The sequence below is a fragment of the Trachinotus anak genome, unplaced genomic scaffold, assembly GCF_046630095.1.
Source record: "Trachinotus anak isolate AG129_WGS33_773 ecotype Australia unplaced genomic scaffold, CSIRO_AGI_Tana_v1 ptg000019l, whole genome shotgun sequence".
NCBI lineage: Eukaryota > Metazoa > Chordata > Actinopteri > Carangiformes > Carangidae > Trachinotus > Trachinotus anak.
The window spans coordinates 7646403-7670499 of NW_027273870.1; positions in this window are offsets into that span (position 1 = coordinate 7646403).

The window sequence follows — 24097 nt, forward strand, 5'->3', positions numbered from 1 at the left end:
ATTATAGTGCAATCTCTTTTCGACGGAAAAGCTCACCTGTGTCTCACCTGTTAAGGTGTATTCTTTGTTCTCATGTTCCTCAGGAGTCTGATCTCTCAAAGCAATTAAGTCTCAAACACTGGAGATACCACGTAATGCTTTTCATTAAGCCTTGAAAAAAAATGACTAGTGCAAGCCACTAAAAGTGGTCAGAAGCGGAGCGGGTGGAAGTTGAGAGAGGTGCAGCTTTATGCAGATGAAGGGCGGGAATGGCAGCCAGTCAGCAGCTAATTCTGATTTCCTGAAGAGCAGCACAGACAGCCAATTTCTGATTTATTTAATGCTTAATAATGCATATAAATGTTATGGTGCCATGGATAATTGCTTAAATTGAAGACTAAAATGTATAAATATAAATTTGTTTTATGTTATTATTCATCTCATTTGTGATATAGAATACATGTTTAACACACATACCTATTTCCCTTTAAATTACAAAACTCTTGGCCACAACTGGACCAACTTTCAGGTTGCTTTGTAAATGTACCAAGGTTTTACAGGGAAATTAGAAAGCAGTGTACCTAGGTGTATTTTTGTGTACTGAACCCATCCAAAAAGGCTAAGCTGTGCTTTTCAGTATTTCAAGGAATAAGTATATTCACAAGTACAAACAACCACAAAATGAGGGAGTTTCAAACTGGTGTAGAAAATGGAGTGGTAGATTGAAATGTATCCAGACCTCTCCAAACAATATGAAGCGCTATTTGTAGATGACTTTGCTTGGGAGACTTTAAACTGTTTCAATCTTCTGCCTGACATGGCTGAAATTCAGTTCTCCAGGCCTCTGGCCCTGTGCAGGTCATGACACTCTGCTTCACAGAATCATGATTATACACAGCCTGCACTTGAAGATTGTTCCGTTTTTCTTCTTCGAGGCAGAGAACAAGGTGCTTCCTGCTTGTTGTTGTCTTGTCCTGACGATATGAGGTGCTCACATTAGCTACTGGCTCAGCAAGACCTCCATCATGTCTCTTTTCAGCAACCTCCCCTGTGTCAATGAATAATACAGAAAATTGAGTCACACTGCAGCACCATAGCTAACACAGAAATTACACTGGTAAATATCAGTAATATGAAATAAAATGTGCCCTCTTTATTTTTAAAGTTTATTTTTTGGCCATTTTATGCCTTTTTTATTTGAAAGGACAAGTGTTGAGGGACAGGAAATAGGAGAAAGAGAAGGGGTATGACATGCAGGACAGAGATTCGAATCGGGTTCTCCTGCACGGAGCATTTGTGCCCATGTGGTATGCGCTCTAACCACACAGCTGTTTGGTTGCTCCAAATGTGTCTGTCTGAAGTATTTCCCTGTCTGCACAGTGAGGCTGCCTGATTGTAAAAATTGTGCTGATACGATAATACTGCACATTAAACTTAAATACTGGAAACACGCACGATTAAGTAGGCTACACGTGGAGGGCAACAGCTTTCCCCCCCGCGAATGCATCCTCCACAAGAGTCAATGCTCTCAATAACGGAGGCTCCAGCACTGTCTCTGTCAGGTTTACTATCAAAACCTCCATCCAAGACAAACTTTAGGTTGCCATGGTTTTTAGTGAAGAAAAAAAAAAGCTAGACAATATAAGGAAAACATCTCTCAGGATATTAATAACTAATGTAATTTTCTGGATGCCTTTGGCTGTCGAAAAAGAGTAGGATTACTTTCTTTCTTCATTCAACAGAAAAACATTTAGTGATACAATAAAATATCTTCTGGTTATGAGTGAACAGTCATAACATTTTGCTGGCATATATACAGGTTGAAAACTGTTTTTCTTTCATGCTGCTATGATAGTAAATGATTTTTGATGCCTTTAGATAGTGTTTGATTTGACAAATGGGGCCCCTGGTTGTAGTAAGGGCAGGGGTGGGGTGGTGGAAGATGCTTATAATAATAAGTATAAGACCCACATATGTTTGATACAGTCCTTCTTTTGGGTAATGAGCTGTATATTTCACATGCACAACCCTGTTTCCAAGAAAGTTGGGACGCTGTGTAAAATGTAAACAAAAACAGAATGCGATGATGTGCAAATCCTGTAAACCCATATTTAATTGAAAACAGAACAAAGACAACATATCAAATGTTGAAATGCTGAAATTGTATTGTTTTATGAAAAATAAATGCTCAATTTGTTCGCTCAATGTGATGCCAGCAACACGTTTCAAAAAAGTTGGGGCAAGGGCATGTTTACCACTGTGTTGCATCACCTCTTCTTTTAACAACACTCCGTAAACGTTTGGGAACTGAGGAGATCAGTTGCTGGAGTTTTGAAAGTGAAATGTTGTCCCACTGTTGCCTGATATAGGATTTCAACTGCTCAGCAGTTCGGGGTCTCCTTTGTCGTATTTTTTGTTTCATGATTCACCAAATGTTTTCAATGGGTGACAGGTCTGCACTGCAGGCAGGTCAGTTTAGTGTCTGGACTCCTCAGACATGCTGTTTTAATACACTCAGAATGTGGTTTGGCATTGTCTTGCTCACATATCCAAGGCCTTCTCTGAATAAGACGTTGTCTGGATGGCAGCATATGTTGCTCCAAAACCTGTATATATTGTTCAGCATTAATGGTGCCTTCTCTCCCATGGACACAAATGCACCCCTATACCATCACAGATACTGGCTTTCGAAGTGTGCGCTGATGACAAGTGGAATGGTCCTTCTCCTCTTTAGCCTGGAGGACGTGGCGTCCATGATTTCCAAAAAGATTTGAAATTTAGATTTACCAGACCATAGGACAGTTTTCCATTTCGCCTCAGACCATCTAAAATGAGCTTGGGCCCAGAGAAGTGGGCAGCGTTTCTGGATCATGTTTAGATATGCAGGAATTTCCACTATGGAATCGTATCTGTTTTGAATACAGTGACACCTGAGGACCCGAAGATCACGGCCATCCAATGTAGGTGTTTGGCCTTGTCCCTTGCACACAAAGATTTCTCTGGATTCTCTGAATCTTTTAATGATATGACGAACTGTAGATGCTGAAATTCCCAAATTCTTTGCAATTTTACTTTGAGGAACATTATTCCTAAACTGTTGCACTATTTGCCCACACAGTCTTTCACAGAGTGGTGAACCAATTGACCTAATTAGTTGGGAGATATTCAACCAGGTGTTTTTTTTTTTTTTTAGCATTACACAACTCTTCTAGTTTTTTGATGCCCCTGTCCCAACTATTTTGAAATGTGTTGCTGGCATCAAATTCAAACTGAGTAGATATTTTTCATAAAACAACGACATTTCAGTATTTTAATATTTGATATGTTGTCTTTGTTCTACTTTCAGTCAAATATAGGTTTATACGATTTGCACATCCTCACATTCAGTTTTTATTTTTTTTAACACAGTTTTACACAGAGTCCCAACTTTTTTAGAAATGTTAAATATAAATGAACTGTCAGCACGAGCACCAGGGGGCACTGCAGAGAGAGGTTAACTTACCTTACCTACTTTACACCTGGTATTAACATACCAGGACATCTGGAGGTGGTCTGGGTCGCACTGTGATTAAATCTCCACAGTCTGTTTAGTTAGGTCACATTTTTATCCTAGATGTTGAAAAATCCCATCTACAGACTATCCCTTCCTTCTTTGCCTCTGTTTGTAAAGTTAAGTGAGTTTATGCAGGACTGCTCCTTTGGAAGATTTACGAGGGGCTGCCAAGATGTGAAATGCGAGAGTCAGTGTGACTGACAGGAGAGGCTAATCTACAAGTACTAGCAAGCCTCTCCATTGGCACTGATTACCTTATTACAGAATAAGTAATGTACGCTGAGTTGGCAATGATACCGAAAAACTGGCCTTAGGATGCCTTTGGCTATGTTCATCTGTCTCGTGGTTCTTGCCTTGTACTTTGTAGCCGTCCCTGAAGAATACTCTGCATATCTTCCTTGGTACATGCCATGTTTTGCTGACGAGTCTGCCAAGTCCATCAGCTCTGTTGATTTAATTTGATTATATGCAGGCAGAATCAAGATAATGATGCTACTTATTAATACCATGTGTAAATGCAAAGGCCTGCGATGATGTCTTCATCCAGACAAACGGCACGTTAATACCATGTGTAAATGGGGAATCACTGTCACAAATAGAGAGAAGGTGGCAACAGGAGAAAGCAGCATATCGTGACATAATGATGAAAGGGTTCCCCCACCTGCCTGACATCAAAGTCATTTGCTTATCCTGCTTGATGAAGGCTCCTCACTACCTAACACAGATCAGCAAAGGGAAATTAACGGACGCAGTGCTTCAACTCCTAAAACATAATACAAGTGGGTAGAAAACAGTGAATCTTCTTGAACAGTTTGATTCTTGGCAGATATTTTTGTGGCCTTTTCTTGATCTTATCTTAACGAGCCCAGACTGAGGAATCTTTTTCCTCCTGTTTCTTTTCTGTTGCAATGCGCGCTGTCTTGTTTTCCCGCTGAAGTCTAGTAGCAGGTGGCTTGGCATCTGGTCAGCATGCTCATAACCGCCAACAAAGCTCATCTCATCACTTCATCTTTCCGGTCCTATGGCCATCATTAGCAAGTGTTTGCAGATATGGTAATTTTGCTTGTGAATTTCATTGATACCCCATAATGAAATTTCTTTGTGACCTCAACAGATAGAAAAACAGGAGCTCTGAATAAAGCCAGTAACATATACCTGAGAGGGCGAGATAAATATATATCACCTCATCCATCATATTGAGTCACAGAAACACATTTTGGATTTGGATTTTTCTATATGTCCGTAAAGAAAAAGATATTGGCTTTATGATGATGATGTTATTATTATTTCTACATCAAATATTCCAGAAGATATACTCTTCCAAAGTTGGACTTTTATCAAATGCTATTATTATTATTATAAGTAATAATTCATATTCAACAATTCCAATAATTCATTACAATTGGCACAGATGATCTTCAGACTAAGCCTCACAAAAGTTATTAGGGATTTTTGGTTTTCATCTGCATCCGTCTGTTGCAGCCAAAAAAAATGGCAGTGAAGCCATCAAACTGGAAATGAGGTCATATCTCAACAACAGCTTGTGTGTATCCAGATAAAACTTGGTATATGGACCCCGGATCCCACTGGGAGGGGAGAAAAACATGCCCTAATTTGGCCTCTACTCTTTCATTATCTAACTTTATGTAACCTAATGTTACATTTAAAAGCTTCAAAACCACACTTCATATTACTGTACCATCATTTGCATTTTAGATTAATATTGACATTGCCTTAAAGTTGAGACCTTATTTGTTCTGAAACGTAATAAACTACATATTTTCATGTAATGATGTGTTTGTACAAGAACAGGCCGCTGTGACTTGTGACTGATCTGGATGGAACGCAACACATATGGCGAAATTATTTTATACTACAAAATTCATGATGTCATTGTTGGTAAGTGTTTTTGGGGATCATCAAATGAGTACGTTCACAGCTTTTACATGCGAATATCTTCAAAACCAGATCACCTAAGAGAACAGTTCAGTTTAATATTAAAAACCCTCTCTGCACTTTAAAGGGTCAGGTGTGCTGGGTGTTTGACACGGGGGCAGAGAGTACCTTTCATCTTAAAAGACGTAGGAAAAGCGCCATATTCATGGTCATAACTCATTGAGACTCTCCCACTCCTTTGAAGGGAAATTAACCAGAGTTAAAAGGCCTTTGTCAAGCCAGACAATCAAAGAATTAATGGCAGCTTGGTGAATATTTTAATATCTACAAAGAAACTGGATCTGCCATCTGTTTCATTTTACAAGATAGTGAATAATGACCGTGAAAATCCATATTTCAACAACAGGACGATTTTGGTTCCAACGGGTGATTCTCTCCGCAGATAATACAGCTTTGTGTATCAGGAGATTTCCAAAAGTAACTTGAAAAAGAGATGGGGTATTAAAAAAAAAAAAAAAAAAACATTAACACATTTTGTTATTTCGTGCTGATATCAAAGCAGCGCCAGACATGAAACATATCATACGATTTGCCCCTCACCCCGCCATAATTCGACACACAAACACATGCTCAAATGTGCACGTACTCGCTCATCATCATGTTCGCTCGATTCTTCATTTACTCACCATGTCTTTCTCCCCAGTCTCTGTCTCTCTCTCTCTCTCACCGCTCCACCACGCCTTTGAAACATCTTGTCAATATTGACTTTATTTATTTCATTGACATGGCTCGTGCTGACACTGGGACCTTGCATAAACAATGACGCAACGCTTTGGAAACTCCTCGTGATGAACAGAAGAAGGGAGGGTAATGAAAGAGAGGAGCACTCATTCCTCGCTCCTATCCTCCTCCCTTGTCAGTCCATTGGGAGGAGAAGCTTAAGTACTTTGGAGCTGGAGTGTCTGTCTTTCACACATCAAACGATTTGTTTTATCCGGTTCATATTCTCCCCTTCAGACCCCGCGTAGCCTGATAAGGCTTTGATGATGAAACGTAGAGGACATCCATGCATTATATCTGAATTGGCATGCACGAAGGTGTGTGCGTACGTGTGTGTGTGCGCACGCGTGTGTTTGTGTGTCTGTGCGTGTGTGTGTGTGTTTGTTCCACTACAACAATGTAATTTCAGAAGAGCTCCTGCTCAGACAGCGATGCCAACAGCCCACCTCCTTCTCACCACCTGTGCTGCCCCAAGAACTGGTGTCATCCTTCACTTCTCTCTCCTTCTCATTCTCTCTTTATATCCCAGACTCCATCCTTCTTTCCCCTCTCACAACATTGTTAGAAAAAAAGCAATGAAATAAAAAAAGGTAATTAAGAGCAGAAAGGATTTCTTGAACACCCATGACAGGCTTTTGCGGAACACAAAGTATCAAAACGAAGCCTGGGATGAATCAAGGGAAGGATAAGAGATCTTTGCTCACACAAATGGGTGAGGAGGATTACATATCGTGATTGGCCGGTGAGCCCGGTCCCAGCACATGCATTCACAGCTCTACAATGAAAAAAATATTAGGTGAGTGTAATCGCTCAACAGAGGAGATTGAAATGAACATCAGAGTCAGGACGTTTGACGTTTTAACACAGGCTACAATCTGTAGAGTGACCCTTTTGTACTGTGCATAATTTCTATGTATGTAAAGTGTGTGTAGATGTCTTTAAAAACAACGTTGGTAGTCAGTATTAACTGAATATGCCCAGTGTTGGCTTCACATTCAAATAAACAACTGCTTATAAATGTGCCTGTTTCACTGTTGCCACGATTCCACTTGGTTACGTCCTGACCATGATGCACAGCACAGGCCAGAAGTTGGTCAATAAATCTAATGAGAGCAATTCATTTTTTGCGATCTATCTGTTGAATTCCTTGTCACAGACCATGTTAGGAATTGGTGTGACAGTGTTGGTTTAAACCTGCTCCTAAACCTAAGAGCACAATCAATCCAGAGTTCTCCTCTGGGAATGGTTTTAATCCAGCCTGGGAAATGGCGGCCCGTGTCTGGCACTGGAAATACCAGCTCATATGTCTCAAAGCTATCACTGTATGAGACACTACATCATGACCATGAGTCAGACTCCAACTAAACCTGCATGGCCTGAAGCCAGTACATGTGTCACCACAACGGGCTGGAAATATCACGGCGCTGTACCCTTGCCACGGCTGTACTTTGGCATGACAAAGAGCCAGTGTTCTGGACGTGCACGAAATCGCAAAACATCTGTAGCTAGTCACATCATGGTATTACACTTCCTCACCTACACATCCCCGCCCCCGACCCCATTCTTCCATCCCTGTTTCTGTCAAAAGCCCCTTGATCAAATGCACTTGCTTAGATTTATATAGTTCCATTGTGCCTCAGCGATGTTTCCATGCCACCCCTCCTCCGCTCCTGCCTCTCCTCCTCTGCTCTCTATCCCTTACACCATTCCTGTCACCATGCATCTCTCTCACCATGAGTCATCAGGTGGACATATGCATTTCTCTACAAGATGCAGTGATATATTCTCAGCTGTTTGAAAATGGCATTTGGCAGGAAGGTACGGCGGCGCTGTGAGCACACTGGTTCTCTCCCAGTCATCTTGCTGATTGATTTACCCTTTGTGTCAGAGATTGTGTGATAGATGGTCAGGCTGAACAGCCTCAGCATCTCCCCTGTCACTGTGACTGAATAAAAAAATAATTTCATTTGTCAGACTAGGCGCTAACAAAAAAAAATTCCAATTTATAAATTCACAGCATGTGAGCAAAATGTTAAATTTAATTAAGATTTCTCAGATTGAACATCATTTTCAGACATCTAATATAAAACGAGATAATGTTTTTCTTTTTGTTCATTTTTAGTAGAATTGTTATGCAGACAACATTAGCATAGAGAATGAAAATTAGATGAAGGCAGTTCATGTTCAGTGGAGAGTATTATCAATCTGCACAGAGCCACCCTGATCAGTGATATTAAAAGGCATATACAGCTCTGGAAAAAAATAGGAGACCACTCCGCATCTCTACATGTGGGGCCGCCAGTCCATTCTGTCTGTTGAATTCCAGCAAAGACACACCACATTCTACATAATGAGCTACTGATTAGACCTGAACTTAATCTTACTTAATAAAGAAAAGTATAAAAACCACTGATGTGGTCATCGGTATCCTGGTGGAATAGGACCTGCTGAAGGTGCTTATAGTACCTCAAAAATAATAGGAATCAAAAATGACTACTGATTGTACCCAAGGGATTGAAAATAAAAGATTTGAGTGACGAAAATAAGGGTTCAGTTCTGGCTTTACTGGCAGAAGGATACAATTGGTGTGAGGTCGCTTCCATCCTTAAAGTTTCAAAGACAGCAGATCATAAGAACACACTGGGGACAACAAATTTACAGATGAAAATGACTCCCCCACTGACTAGGATGATGGCCAACTCATCTGAATGTTGCTCACCAACCGCGGGATAACATCAAATGATGTACAAACGGCAGCAGGGGTGAAGTACACGGCAAGGATGGTTTGAAATGGGCTCTTTGGGGCAGAGCTGAAGTTGTGCAAAGCTAGAAAGAAGCCCCTCATCAGGCAATAAAGAACAAAACGACCACGAGGTTTGCAAAAAACTTCAGGGATTGGACTGTGGAAGACTGGAGTAAAATAATCTTCTGATGAGTTGAGTTTTCAGCTTTGTTTTTCAACGCACGGGGCCAGATGCATAAATGATGCGTACACACAAAAACCATGCGTACGCCATATCCCGCACATGAACACAGAATGTGCGGTGAGACTGTCCACACATCACACATTATTTTGACCATATGTACATGATTTTTTAGCGCGAGCCAAGCTAGATACAGTAATGTGAAAATGCAAAATAAGGAGGAGACACCGAATTTAACATAAAACAAAATGGCCAGCTTCACGGGGCTTGTACTCATTGTTATGTTTTGACATGTGTTTCCTTTAGAATTGTTTAATATTATATCTTTACAATTTATTATGAGGCATTCTGTAAATTGTTTTGACACCATGTTGATATTTACTAATTGCAATTTCGAACGTCTACCTGACATTTGTAAGATGTCCCTAGTCCTGACAAATGAAGTTAAGAGTAAAACAGGACTTTACAGTTGGAGTTATTGTACTAAAGGAAACTGAGATCGATGAAAATGGCGATTTTGTCGTTCTGTTCTGTGCCATGCCTGATAACTTGTGGCACAGACAATGCTTTTTGTATGTAAACTGATGGATTGAGGGAGTGTCTTCTTCTATTTATGGCTAATTGTGGGAGTGGAAATGAGGCTTGTGCATGTTCGCCCAATTTCTCAATGAGTGAGATTTATAAAACGGAACCATGTGTGTGTGCACCTGTATAATTCTGATGAAAATAATGCATATGTATATTTCCTGTTTTGTGCCTACACATAGTTTTAGTCATGTATTTGCAGAGGTTTATGTATCTGGCCTGTGGTCATCTGATGGCAGAGACTTGGAGAGGCCCACTGTGATGATGTGGGGTGCTTCAGCAATGCTGGAATTAGTCTTTGTGAAGGACACGTAAATCGAGGCATGTAGAAGGTTTTCCTGGAGGAGAACTTGCTTCCTTCTGTTGTGACAGTGTTCCCCAACTCTGAGGACTGGTCTTTCCAGCAGGACAATGCTCCATAACACACAGCCAAGCCAATCAAAGTGTGGAAAGAGGACGGCCAGATCAAGACCCTGTTGTGGGCAGCCCATTCTCAAGACCTGAACCACACTGAGAACCTCTGGAGTGTGATCAAGACAAAGACGGATGGCCACAAGCCATCAGACAAAGCTGAGCTGTTTGAATCTTTGCATCAGGAGAAGTGAAAGTGAAGCATGACAGACATGCAGAGAGCAAGCCAAGACACATGAAAGCCGTGATTGAAAATCAGGTTTATTCCACCAAATATCGCTTTTTGAGATCTTCCTAAGTTCAAGTGTTAGTATTTTGTTTGCTTAAAAATAAATATGAACTTGTTTGTTTCACATTATTCAAGGTCTGAGAGCACTGCATTTTTTTTTTTTTTATTATTTTGATCACTTGTCGTTTTCTGCAAATAAATTCTTAAAATGACACTATTTTAATTTGGAATTTGTCTGTAACAAAAATACAGAAACAAACTGATAAACTGACAATTGTGCAGTGGTATCTTCATTTTTTCCAGAGTTGTACTTCACTTAAAGTTGTAACACAATGATTAAAACAAGTATTCATGTTTTTGGTTTTCATTTTGATCCTGCTGATTTTCCCTCTTAATTTGAAATCCCAAGTAAATTACACCACAAACAACCTGTGCTTCTCAAAATGCCCCATCTGCTTTCAAAAACATTCTGTGAACATTTGATCCTTAGTAGAAAAGTACAGTTAAAACATTGAACATTGCTTACATCTGTATCTTCTGGGGCCTGTTGACTGTGTGTATGATATCCAGATAATTGTTTCGATTGTGTGTAGCAGGGTTGGGCAATCTCATCCACAGTCAGATCATCCTGCCGCCGCAGCTGTTTGTGGCTCGTAGTTCTCTCTCTCTCGGTCCCTTCGCTTCCCTGTTAGGGCTTAAAGTTCTATTTGCAACGATGAAAAGCAGCAGGCGAAGAAACCAAACTAAGTGACATGTTCTCTCTGTTCCTCTAGCTAGCTCATCTGCCTTGTTCAATCACAGCATGACACCTACACACAACAAACAGTCCTTAAATGACAGTGTGTGTTTGTTTGTGTGTGTACACGTCGGTGTTGAAAACATCGGTTATATGCAGGGGATGCTGATGTGAAGCTAAAACAGGGCAAATTAAGTTTAATATTAATTCAATGCTGCTACTACTATCGATGCTACTAATAATAATTATATAAATTAATGGGAAAACAAGCCAAATATCATCATGACGTTGGCGGAGGCATATTGGCACAACCCTAGTGTCAGAATGCACATCACATGTAAGTCAAGATGGGTTAGGGTTCAGGACAAACTTTTTTTGTCTTTTAAAAAATGACTCCACAGGGCTGTGCGCACAACTTATTCTGACCCATAGTTATGTTTCTTTGTCAGATGACCTCCAGTATCTGTAGTAATCATGACAGCAGCAAAAGGAGGAAGTCAGGTGACAAAATGATGAATGACGTTACACAAATGTTTACACTCATGTGACAAGGCCCTTGATCCATTTGTGAATGTGACCTTTAAAACTATCTCAAGTTGTTTGACAAAGGCTGTTCAACCAGATCAAGTCTAGGAAGTCGGGGATGAACTGGCATTCACACCACACCACGCTACACACGTGGTGGAGCTAAGTGTGAACAGGACTCAACAATGTCAGTCTCTCTCTCTCTCTCTCTCTCTCTTTCACACGCACGCACTTTCAAAAGCCACCTGAACAGCTGCTAATAAATTGTGGCCGGATGCATTAATCAACCTTTGATTCTCAGGGCCTCGCCACAGCAGCCTTATATAATGGGTGCAAATTGCCTCCATTATACAATGATGGCGCGAGCTAGCTTTGTGCTCCCAGACACAGATTTCATCCCAGTAATAATCAGCACAATTTACACCTGAACATAGAACAGAATAACGTTTTGTACCCGAATCCTGCACAAAAAAGGGAATTTGAAATGGAGAGACTTTGAAGGCGCGAGCTGGAATTCCTTTTGTCTTTGAGTGACTTCTGAACGAGCATCAAAGGGATACTGTGATTGAGGGCAAAGTGACAACACAATCTGCGACTTGAGCAATAGCATTTAAGTGATTCAACTTTAGTGGAGAGATCTCGTGCTTTGGCTGATGCAATTTCTTTCATTTGCAGGGGGCTTTTGAACAGGATGCCTCGCAGCAATGAAATACTGTCACTGAATAACAAAATTAAAATAACATTGTAGTGACTCGGTGCCAAATTAAAGATCTCCAAACCAGGCCACATGGAATTTAAACGCTTGCGATTTTTCTCCTCTCTGCAGTTTATATATATAAAAAAAAAAAATCTGTGTGACACCAATCATTGATTCAAGCCTAATGTGTGAAGAAGGAGGAAGCTGTTTGAATGTTGATCAAACACCACCGTACTGTATGACTTGCAAGGCGGAAAAGAAATATACTTCCACCATCCTCAATCGGTGCCAAGGAAGGGGCTCTTCTCATTACTGCTCCCTGTGATGGGTGTGAGTTTCCCTCCATGGCAGTGAGCTGCCATCTTAAGCTGTCATAGCCCAGAAGATATGGGACAAAACTTACCCTTTAATCAGGAACCATCACATCCCTTTTAATCAGCTCAACTGTCCACACCATGCTAGTCTCTTTCCTGTCTATACACCATGTACACATGAGGATTACCTCTTCGACTATGTATCAAAACTCTTCCTCATTAAAAATAACATCCTGGATTCTGAACAGAGTTGGGCATTTTAAAAAACAGACAGAATTCAGGGGGGGTTTGGGCTGTGATAAGTTTATTTAAATTTGAATGAGGCACACACAATGCCAACACTGGGCATGGAATGAAAAACATCAGAATATGACCTCCGAAATGAAGTCGCACAGAAGTAATACTAAAGGGTTTTGCCATCACTTTGATTGTAAACTAATCAAATTTGAAAGAGCGGGCAACAGGAAAAAAAAAAAAAAAAAAAAAAAAAGACAAATTACTCATGATGAATAGCCTCTGAAGTACATTTAGTCCCTTCAAAATGTCACTGAAAATCTGTTTCACCATGGTAACACCCCACAGCGCATTAGGATGTGTTTGTTTGGGTGTATGTATGTTTGTGAGTCTGGAGGGGATGGTTTTGTACTCGTATATCTTTGTGAAGGCTCATGTTAATAAAAGAATTTTTCATTGGCTTCCATGTCCTTATTTTAGAGTCTTTGTTTTATGAACACAGTTGAGGTTTTCTTCTTTACCTCTTCTTTTTATTTTTTATTTCAGGTGTGGGGAAGCGACATGGTCACAGTAAATAGCCTGAAGTCTCCTTGACCACCATCTAATCCCGCTGTCCATGGCCATGTTTGTAGCTACGGGAAGCAGTGAGGTTACTCTGAATATCTGGTGGTGGCTATTTGTCGAGACCCTGCAGCTGCTGCACATGATTACATCTCGCCTGTTGATGACCTCTCACCAAAGATCAGGTTCAATCTCTATAACCACAGCAAGACCCTAATCTCCACTCCCACCTTCACAAAGACCCTCTCCAGTCCTACAAGCATTTAAATGATAATTAATACTTAAGCTGCCAATTGTAACGGTAACCCACAAAGAGGGGAACCTGCTCTGTGCCCCACTATTTTCCTCCGAAGATGAAATAACCATCCACCCTAAGGCTGACAGACAGGCAACTTTCAGGCCCCATGAATAACAACTAGCCATGGAAAACGCTGTGGCCCCACTCAAGTAGGTGTCAGAAAGTCAAGTGGGTTTTGTGTTATCTCTTCGTACTTTCAGCTGCCTATTAGCATAGCTATTCAGACGGCACGGCCCATGGCCCACAATGGGAATAGAAAGAGGAAGCCAATCTCCCTCTCTCTCTCTTACTCTCCTCTTTATGTCTTTCACTCTTGAGTCTTTCTCTCCTCTCGCTCCCTCACTCCTAACTAATCCGCTAAGTCCCATGGGGGGCTAGAAGTCGTTGAGTTCTGAAGTGGCTTTTTGTCTTTTAGTTTTGTGTTGGAGTGGGAAGTCCACCTGCTCTGAAGAATTTCAAAAAGGTTGCGTGAATGGACTGTGTGTGTGTGTGTGTGTGAGAGAGAGAGTGTGTGTGTAGTGAAAAGGTCGGTTGGTGTGCGGCCTGTACCTGTGAGCTACGCTGGGAAAGTTGAGCTGTTGAAGTATTCTGTGAAGTGGGCAACTTATTTTTTTTATGAGAATGAAAGAAGAAATGTCAGGTCTGTGTTCTTAAATTCATTTCACCACATGCATACATTGGTCCTGAACTTGTGTAATTTCTTTGTTGCACAGAAGAACAGTCATTTGCAATTTATGATGGGTCAGAAGAAGACAGAAGTGAAATTAGTTACTTTTTTTAAGGATAGATGAATGAAGTTTCTTTGAGCGGGCAGATTAAATTATTGTAGAAGGATATTATTTAATTTAAAAATAACATATCTACAAATTCATTTTTATTCCATTTAAGTGTAGAAAATTATGTTTATATAGCAGATGTCTTTTTCAGTAGCTTAACAGCACTTATACTCCTTTTCAGTTTTGATATTTTATTTATCGTTAAATTAAAGAGGCTCTCCTTTTACAATGATTTGAAAAAAGACCAAAAACACAGATTATGGCAGAGGAAACAAATAATATAGAGTTTGGAGGTTGTTATAAAACTTAATTAAATGAGAGAAACTAAGGACGCAAATTTCAGTTCCTTAATTGATTATTGGACATGTTAATCAGTAGTCAGTTAATTGTAAAAACAAATTGCCACAGCACAAAGTGTACAGTAACTATCAATGTTTAAACTGCTGGTGTAGTCCATAGGCACAGCAAAATCCAACTAAATGATTAAAGCACTTTTGTGGTGGTTATATTCTCTTTTGCACAAATACTGTTGTACCAACTTTATCATCCAGGATAATCTATTATTTCATTTCAACTCTGTTTTAATAAAGGGAAACTCCACCACTGTTACATAGCTTAGTATGTTTACAGGTCTTTGAAGAGTACTGCTGCAGCTGACTCCAGCTATTCAGAACTGTGTGAAATCTGACACATTGACTCAAGTGATGTCACCTGAGTCAGCCTTATTTGGGTCTGATGCCCACAAAATTGAAAAAAAAGGAAAAGGAAAAAAAAAAATCTGAGAGTTGAGTTCGATGGAGGCAAGGTTACCAGACCTCTGCTGCCCACTCCTCATATCTGCGGAGCAAGGCTACGTTAGCTGCCGCAAGTACATATCTGAATCTGTGGCTTGGTAAAGGCAAAGTAATTTGTTAATTTAGTAGGTAGTATACAATATATACTGACTAATGAGTAGGCAGTATGTTAGTAGGCAGTTCCAAACACAGTCTGTGACTGAACTATTGGTGGTGGCGTTGCATTGTGGGCAATGTAGGTGTCAGGTTTTGACAAGAGAGAAAATGGTATGGAATTAAAAAAGATGATGTCTCTGGTTCTACCGCATTGATTGTGATCCTTTAAACTGTCCATAGTGATTCAGGCAGTATTATAGCATCGGAGTGCAGAGCTAAATCAGCTGGGTGCTGCTTTAAAGAGACTGAGGCACCTATTGAGACAACTCTGTACTAAACTAACTTTTTTCTGACTGTTTAAATTGCATTGATGAATCGTTCTCATCCCTATGAGAAACTCAACCTGCTGTACCTGTGCATCACTACCAATGGTATGTCAGAATCAGAATCAGAATCAGAATCAGTTTTATTGCCAAGTATGTTTTCACATACAAGGAATTTTTTCTGGTGATTGGTGGTCACATATTCAGGGAAGCAATCAAACTACACAAACTCAGCCGTTTTATTTTTGGGCCTATCGATTAAGCCTGTTGCCGCAGTAAATGTCCATCTCATCATTAGGTACACCACTGCTCCCCCCCAGCTTCGGCCATTCAGCTGACCTACCAAGCAGCCCTCTGCATTCTTCCCGTACAATGTGTGTTTCACTGTTGCAATATCATATTGATCCTCTCCCCTCTCTTTGCTCTCTGCCTCTGATGGCTTCTCAATAAGTGCATAGATCTATGATTGATTTCTACCATTGGACATCTCCTTACAGTCATTATGAGAGAATTTGCAGGGGCTATAATAGGATCTGATGGCTGTGAGTGTTCACAAATCACTTTCCCATTGAACCAAAGCTGGATTCAGGAGTCCTCAGTTGAGATCTTGTACCAGAGAGTACCACTCTAACCACGTTCTGTTATCTTTTGCACCAATACAGAGTTTTTAACCGTCATAATGCCAAGCTTTTGTATCTGTAACCTCATAGGCGAAAACGCTGTATGCAGTGTGTTCTATGTACTGAAAAAGTACTCCAGCTGTGCCCCCTCCCCCTCCCTCTCTGTCTATTCTTGTGCTCTCTTATTCTTTCTTCTAAATCCTCTATTCCACACCATTCCTTCTCCCTCCCTCTGTCCCTCGCTAGCCGATGCCATGACCTTTTTAGCGGCTGCTTAAACAGATTAGCTGTTATTAAGGGCTATGCACCGCTGATGACTCTTTCATGAGGTAGGGCCGTGGTCCTGAGGGAGGGAAGAAGATTGGAGGGAATGGGGGGGGGCTGGATGCAGAGAGGAGGGAGTAATGGGGAAGCTACAGGCAAACAGGTAGACATGCAGGTCAGGGAGCAGCAAGTAGATTCTGGGGAAGGCGCAGGAGCAATAATGGAGAAAGGGCAATGGGTTTGGCCAGTAATGGAGTTATTTGGGAAAGAAGTGCATGGATGGGAGTCAAAACCAGAGATAAGTGGCAGAATTGGAGGAAACTGAGAAATAGAGGTCAAACAAAATGGATAAGTAGATGAGAAGGGGCATGTGTCCGTGTAACTGATAGTGGAGATATTATGCCAACAACAGTAAAACAGAAAGGGAGGGTGGTAGGGGGACAAATAAGAACATTGATACTGAATGTGAAAAGACAGGGCATAGGAAATGTAACTGGAACAAGAAATAGTGTAGGTTATTTTTTCCCCAGAAGCACTACTGTTCGGCTCCTCACACATGTAGACTTGAATGTGTAATTAATAATGCTAATTCCATGATGGCTATGTATATTGTTTCCATTAGGGTAGCCTCTCAAAATTTGTTGTTTGTGGGCAGTGTTTAAAATCAGTGACCATTCAAATTACATGATTTAGCATTTTTTTTCATCTGATTGAAGCAAACACAGATATTAGTCAATCAGCTTATTCATTAATTAATCAGACATTAATTGTGGACTGTTACATTTCTGTATAATTTGTGTAAATAAAGCCTGTCTTCCAGGAACTTGGTTTATATACCCTGCTGTGTTTTTCCAGTTATGCTTTAAAGGGAAAAATAATTGCTGCCTGAATTACATTCCCTAGAAATGTTTTTTTTTTTTTTTTTTCTAGTGCAGGAGCAAGCCCCATTTATGGCATTTATGACTGAGGTTCACATCCTGAGTCCCTCGTGTGGTTAGGGTGAGACAGCAAAAGCACTTTGGTGAAGGTTGGGGAAAGACAGAGGTTCGACCGAAAACAAATTCAAGCACCAAGTCATGTTGTACTTGAAGTCGCCATCAACTATTTAAGTATTAAAACAAAGACTTTTCCTTTGTTCATCTAAGTGCTGTGGATTCCTCAATATAGCCACGAAAGTAAACCTGCTTAAGTTGCACGTGGACATTTTATGCCTTTATGTGACAGCAGCAGTGAAGAGAGACAGGTAAAGAGGGGAGGGAGAGTAGGTAGGTGATGCAGTGAATGGTCCGGCCAGCTGGAACTCGTACCTGGGTCCTACTGCTCATATGTGCCCTCACCACTCAGCTATCTGTTCGCCTCCAAGTGTCGATATTTTGTGAAATGGCAACAATGCTGCAGATTAATAGTTAGTAAAAGTTATTGGAGACAGGGTTGTGGAGATTACAGCATTCATACAAAATCCTTTTGTATATTGTGTACAAACCCATCACCAGAGATGTGAGCAACTGAGTCTTTAAATGCTGCATCTGATAGATTTTGCAGCAGATTTGCCTCAGAAGAGAATGTTTGTGAGCTATATGAGCAAAATTATTTCAGTAAAAATAGCTGAGAGATGTATTATTTTTTATATTTTATTTTTAGCTTAATTAAGGACCTGCACTCCATGCAGAGGAAACGATAACCGCTAAGTGACATGTTCTAGTTTCCCACCACGGTACGTTATATGGAACCATGTTGGTGCATATAGTCTACCTTGCCAGATGTCAGGTGTCACATCAGAATTGCAACACATAGAACATTTCCATTATGGAGATATATGGGTGAAATCCAGAAAGCCAGAAATATGAAGATAAATACTCATAACCTGAACTTGTTTACCAAGTACATGTTTGATCCTTTGGGTTAATGAAGCAAGAGCAAAAATACTGCTCATATAATGAACAAGAAAGTTAGGTGAGTCAAAATGTCCCTGAGAGGATTGGCACAATATTAACTGCAATTTATGTTTTATTTTTTTTATTTTTTTTTTATCCCCCCTATACTCTCAATTTACTCTCTGAAACACTTCCTGTGATAGGTCAGCTGCTGTGTGCATGGGCCAAATGATCAAAGACATTCTCATTTCTCAACTCGATTGAACTCCTCCCACCACCACTACGCGCACACACACACACACACTTTTCTCCCTATAAATTGTACTAAAAGAACTGTTCTATTCAATTCACAGGTTTTATTGATCCTCAGAAGTAATTAGTTAGAGTTATTATAAACAGAGAATGATCTGTGTTAGTTGTTGGATGCTTCTCAGTGTTATCCGGTGACTCATGCATACAGTGTCGCATTTAAAACTCGTTTTTTATCCCAATGCTCCTGACAACTGATTGTAATAACCATAAAAATGACTACTCGTGGTCCCCCGATTTGCTTTTTTTTTCCCTTTCCTCTTTTTCTCCTGACACCATTTATTATTCCGATGCAACAAAAACGGAAGAAGAGGAACTCAAGGTCGCATTTCATCAATTGCTGTTGTGTGCCAAAACATATTTCTTCCTTAAAACACCTTGACATTTCTGTTATAGAGCGTTTTTCCCTTCTCCTGCAGTCAATCCATCTGTACATTTGTGTGCGTGTGTGTGTGTGTGTGCACAAGAGATATAAAAAGTGTGTATTTGAACCTGTGCACCTGCCTGATACCTTTGTGCATGAGTGTGATGTACAACCTACTAAATTGATGCAGTGGATTGGGCTATCAATGGATCAATAAATTGATATACAGTGTTGGTTATGAGCTCTGTCAGGAGGTGTATGTCACTGTTTTATGGACCACATTTATGGTATTTTTGTCTCCATCCAATATATCTCTTCCCACTGGATGCAATTAATATTTCCTGACATTCTAATGAACACTTTTCTATAATCCTTTGTGATTTCGTAATCAGTGAGGCTTACCGCAAACAATAATAAGATTTCCCAACTGTTAAGAGTCCCTAAACTGACTAAAGCCCTGAAATGTCAGGTATGTGATTTGACAATTTACCGGTAAACACTGTAATTATCTCCAAAGACTTGAAGAAAAAAAAAAAAACTGTCACTTTTCTCTGCATTTTCTCCTGTCACAAACACCATCATATCACATTCTGTGGTAGGTACATGACAAAACTTTGATATGTGTCAACCAAAAATAAAGATTTAAAAAAAACAAAAAACAATAGCATGTTAGAGGAGAGAGAAACAAAAATGACGGCAACTATAAAGTGCTGTAACTTGTAAAAGTGGTGTTTTTAATTATCTCAGTGCGGAGGGCCTGGGCACAGATTAGAATCAGTCTGTATCCATGGGCGACAGCAAATCAGAAAGAGGCACTGGTCATTGATGTGACAGGCCTAGTGCCAGAGGGGGCAGTGCGGCCAGATTTACCCCCTCACTCTGACAACTGTAAAAGGTATCACACATATTGTTATAATGAGGACCAGACTGGCAGTCCTCTGTGCCCTTCAGTCTGTGCTGGGAGAGGAGGTAGGAACAAATGCACATGAGGGGATAGAGGGGAAGGTAGTGCAGAGGGGGTGAATAGGCTGAGTGTGAAATATGATCACGGAGGAAAGACCTGAAAAGTGCAAGAAACACTAAAGGTGGGAGACGTGAGAGATCATGTAAACAAGCTTAGCAAAAAACTTGAAGCATTAAACAAATGAGATATAGTGTTTTAATTCTTTTAGTGATTTAATTTGATAGGCAGGCTAGCTGTTTCCTAGTATTTATGCTAAGCTAATCTAACGTGCTCCTGGCTGTAGCTTCATATTTCATGACAAAACATATGAGTGGTATCAATTTTATCTTTTCTTTTCTCGAAAGCAGAAAGATGTATTTCCTAAAATATCAAACTTTAATACAGAAAACTCAATATAGCTCAACCAGTTGAAGCAACTGTCCAGCATTTTTAAAAATAATACTTATTTGATCTTTTGCCGAGAGTTAGATGAAATGATTTATTGTAGGGGTCGATGATCTGACAAAAAGATCATATGACAGTCTTTGTAGGTAGAATCGCAGTGCACAGTCTTAATCATGATCTGCAACCCGCTGCCGCTCTGTTTTCTTTTGCAAGTCCCAGCTGAAAGTTGTGCTTCATATCTGTCAATGACTTTGACGCTTCTTTCAGATATTTGCAAGCTCACTGCTATTCTTCACCCACGATGCCGTCTTCTGTTTACACATTGTGTCACAAGCAATCGCACTTCTTGTTGTGCTTATATGGAGTAATTCTCTGGACATCGCTTTTATCTATTCATGAGGTGCCATTTGAGGTCCCAGTAGTCTAATAGTTATACTTTAATTAGAAAGTTCAGTGGCTGCTGACCAGCTAGCCTGCAGGCAGGTCACTATTTCCCACTGACGGATTGCAACTCCACTGTCTTGGGCTGCAGCTGGTGGTGGTGGTTCTTGTTCTGCTCAGTTGGAGAACCGATATATATATGGCCCTAAGCCAAGCTCGCTGAGGCTGCAGAGCAAGGACTGCCATTGCCAGCTGCAGCAGCAATTGCACTTTAAATCTGAATATCAAAACAAATTTGAAAAATGACACGATCTGTATGATTTATCTGACAAGCAGGTCATATCCCAAAGATCATCCAAGATATAATATCACCAGATCACCCAGTGATGGTACTACTCATGTCTTTACCATAAACATGTAGGTACGGAGGTGAAAACTCAAGCTTATTATAAATAACAACTGTATTGTCATAAGCAAGTTAGCGTAGCACAAAGAGTGGAAACAGGGGCAAACAGTAAGCCTGCCTTGTTTTTATGCTTCAGGATTTACGATTGAACAGATTGATTATAATGTGTTCAGATGAGAGAGTGGTCTCAGCGTTCTCCTCTTACTCTTAGCAAAAAAGAAATACGCCTGTTTCCCACAATGTCAAACACTCAGTGAAACCTCAACCTTTCCATCAATTTTAAACATACAAACACATATAAACACAGGCAGGCAACTAGTAACAAGTTCTACTGTTAAGTTGTAATGTAAAACACTGTTTTGAATATAAATAAGCAACTTAGTATGCATTTGTGTCTCCACAGGCTAAATTGGCTCGAGAACAGAATCAGCAGGAACACAAAACTAAAACAAAACATCAACAAATGAGCCCCACAGCTAAGACCCTGTAAAACTAATGAATGCATCTGAAAATGCGTGTCCAGAGCAGACCGCTCGGCTACTACACACCACAAACATTTTAGTCAAAGTAAAATTCAGCACTGACACACTGTAGCTTCCAAATTGCACAATATGTAGGCTACAGCCAAACAGCTTACAGCCAGTTTTAGATATCATTAATGTCAATAGCTGGCAATATCGGTAGCATGATAATGAGCCATGAACAACAAGCCTGTCTTGCTGAAGTAATGTTGTAGGAGAACTTTGCAGGCAGTGCACAATTACTGTAAATACACCATCATTTTAAATTAGGAAAAGCAAACAAGAACATTGCTCCCTGGCTGATGCCCAATTTGTCTGAGCACCTGTTGATAAAAAAGAACGTGTTTCCTTTGTCTTGATTTTCTGCTTATCATTTTCATTTTTATGTTTTACATTCTGTTCAGATCACTTTCGAAATGCTTTCACATTTTCAGCTCAGATAAAATGTGGTCGTACAATAGTGCTTTGTATTGACTCCAACTCAATTCATTTTTTGAGGGTTCCAAGCCCCCATGGTTTTTCATCGAGCACCAGGGGACCGTGTGTGCTAGTGAATGTGCAGCCTTATTATATTCATGGAGCAGTTGATAATTACGATTCAGTCTTATCCCCCAGTTTAGCTCCTGAGAGTGTTCTGTAAGCTTAAGCGTGCTATACAAGGCAAAATCAAGCAGGCGTGAGTGTGTGTGTGCTGGCATCATCTGAGCAATTGTGCAACCAAATTAGACAGTTGACATTAACAAAAGCGTTTTGACAAATCAGTTTTTATTTTGCAATATCAACAGGCTCATTGTAAATTTCAGGTGCACCCTGCTCTAATCATTCAACATTATTCAAACTGCTCTAGGCACAAAGACCTTTTCATAGCTCAAGTCCCATTTAAATACATTGTTAGGCAAATGTCTGCTTTATGGATTTGGGGGCACAAGATAGAGAGAGGAAGTGTCTTTTGATGCTGGTGCATTATATAACTAATTAAAATTTCATTTATCTCCCTGTTTTGTTTGGCTAAGCAAAAATATACGCCCTCAGCAGCTGAATTAGTGTGTTTTTGTCTGCTTTAAACCTGTGTGATGTTCAAGGATGCACTGATACCAAAGGAGTAGGAATTGGCATCAATAAGCAGTACATATTGTGTGATGACAAACAATAAGCAAACAAGGAAATCCCCCAAAAATGAACATGAATGAAGTCTTGCTTTTAGAGGTGTCTTGTGAGTCGTTTTGTAGACAAAACTTACTCTGTATTTCTCACCAAAAGCATTGTGTGTGTGTGTGTGTGTGTGCTAGATCTAACAAGTATTGTGAATGCAATTCCTTCCTAATAAGACACCTGAAGAGCTGATTTTCCTTCAGAGTTTGAAACTTGCTTTGTTTTGCAGTGGCTGACACAGTGTTAGTGGATGTGCTAATGCAAGCTCTCGCTCTGTGTGCTGACAAGGTTTTGTTGACCAGTGAAAGAGCAGTTGAGTATCCACATGGCTAACATTAGAGGAAACATCAGAGAGACTCAGCCACATGTTTGAGCCTCAGTCAGACCCAGATTCAGATGAAGAGTCTGTTGTGGACCAAAGCCGGAGACTAGAAGACACATCAGAATGGTTAGCGTAGTTAGCATCTTTTATTTGTTCGTGTTGTTCGTTAGCTTGTAACTGGCAGTAACTGACGCAGTGTTAGTGGCGGTGCTAATGCAAACTCTGTCTCTGTACTGGTTTCAGGTTTATTTTGCCCGTCCCCACTTGTTGACATGATTTGTTCCTTAGGTATGTGATGTATGAAACACTGGCTGTCTGAATCTGTTTCTATGAGACTGTCAATAGTTGTAGTTCCAAGGTGGAAATGCGCAGTCATGTTGTTGGCTGCCTATTTTGCTCATGATAAGCCTTGTGTTATATTTAAAAACAACAACAACAACAACAAAAAAAATCATATGAACATGTTTAGAAGGTTAAAAACTAGATTTTTTATTTTTGGGGGGTGGGGTGGGGGGTGTCTATAATAGACCAATGTTGACTGACTTGGTTTTGAGAGTCCCTTTCCTCAGCTGCGTTAGCTCACAAAGTTGAAAAAGCTCTGACAAAATATAACAGACTCAATGTCCATAATTACTGTGCTATTCTCAAGCAAGTACAGCCTGGTTTCAGATTCTGATTCACTGCTCACATTTCAGAATTTTGAGTCAGTCAGAGATTTGTAGGTGAGACTGAGAATGTCATCTTTCTGTGCTAGAGACAGAAAAACTGTGACAGAATCATTCCCACAACAATGGCAACAAGTGTTGTTGAGATCAGCGCAGTTGT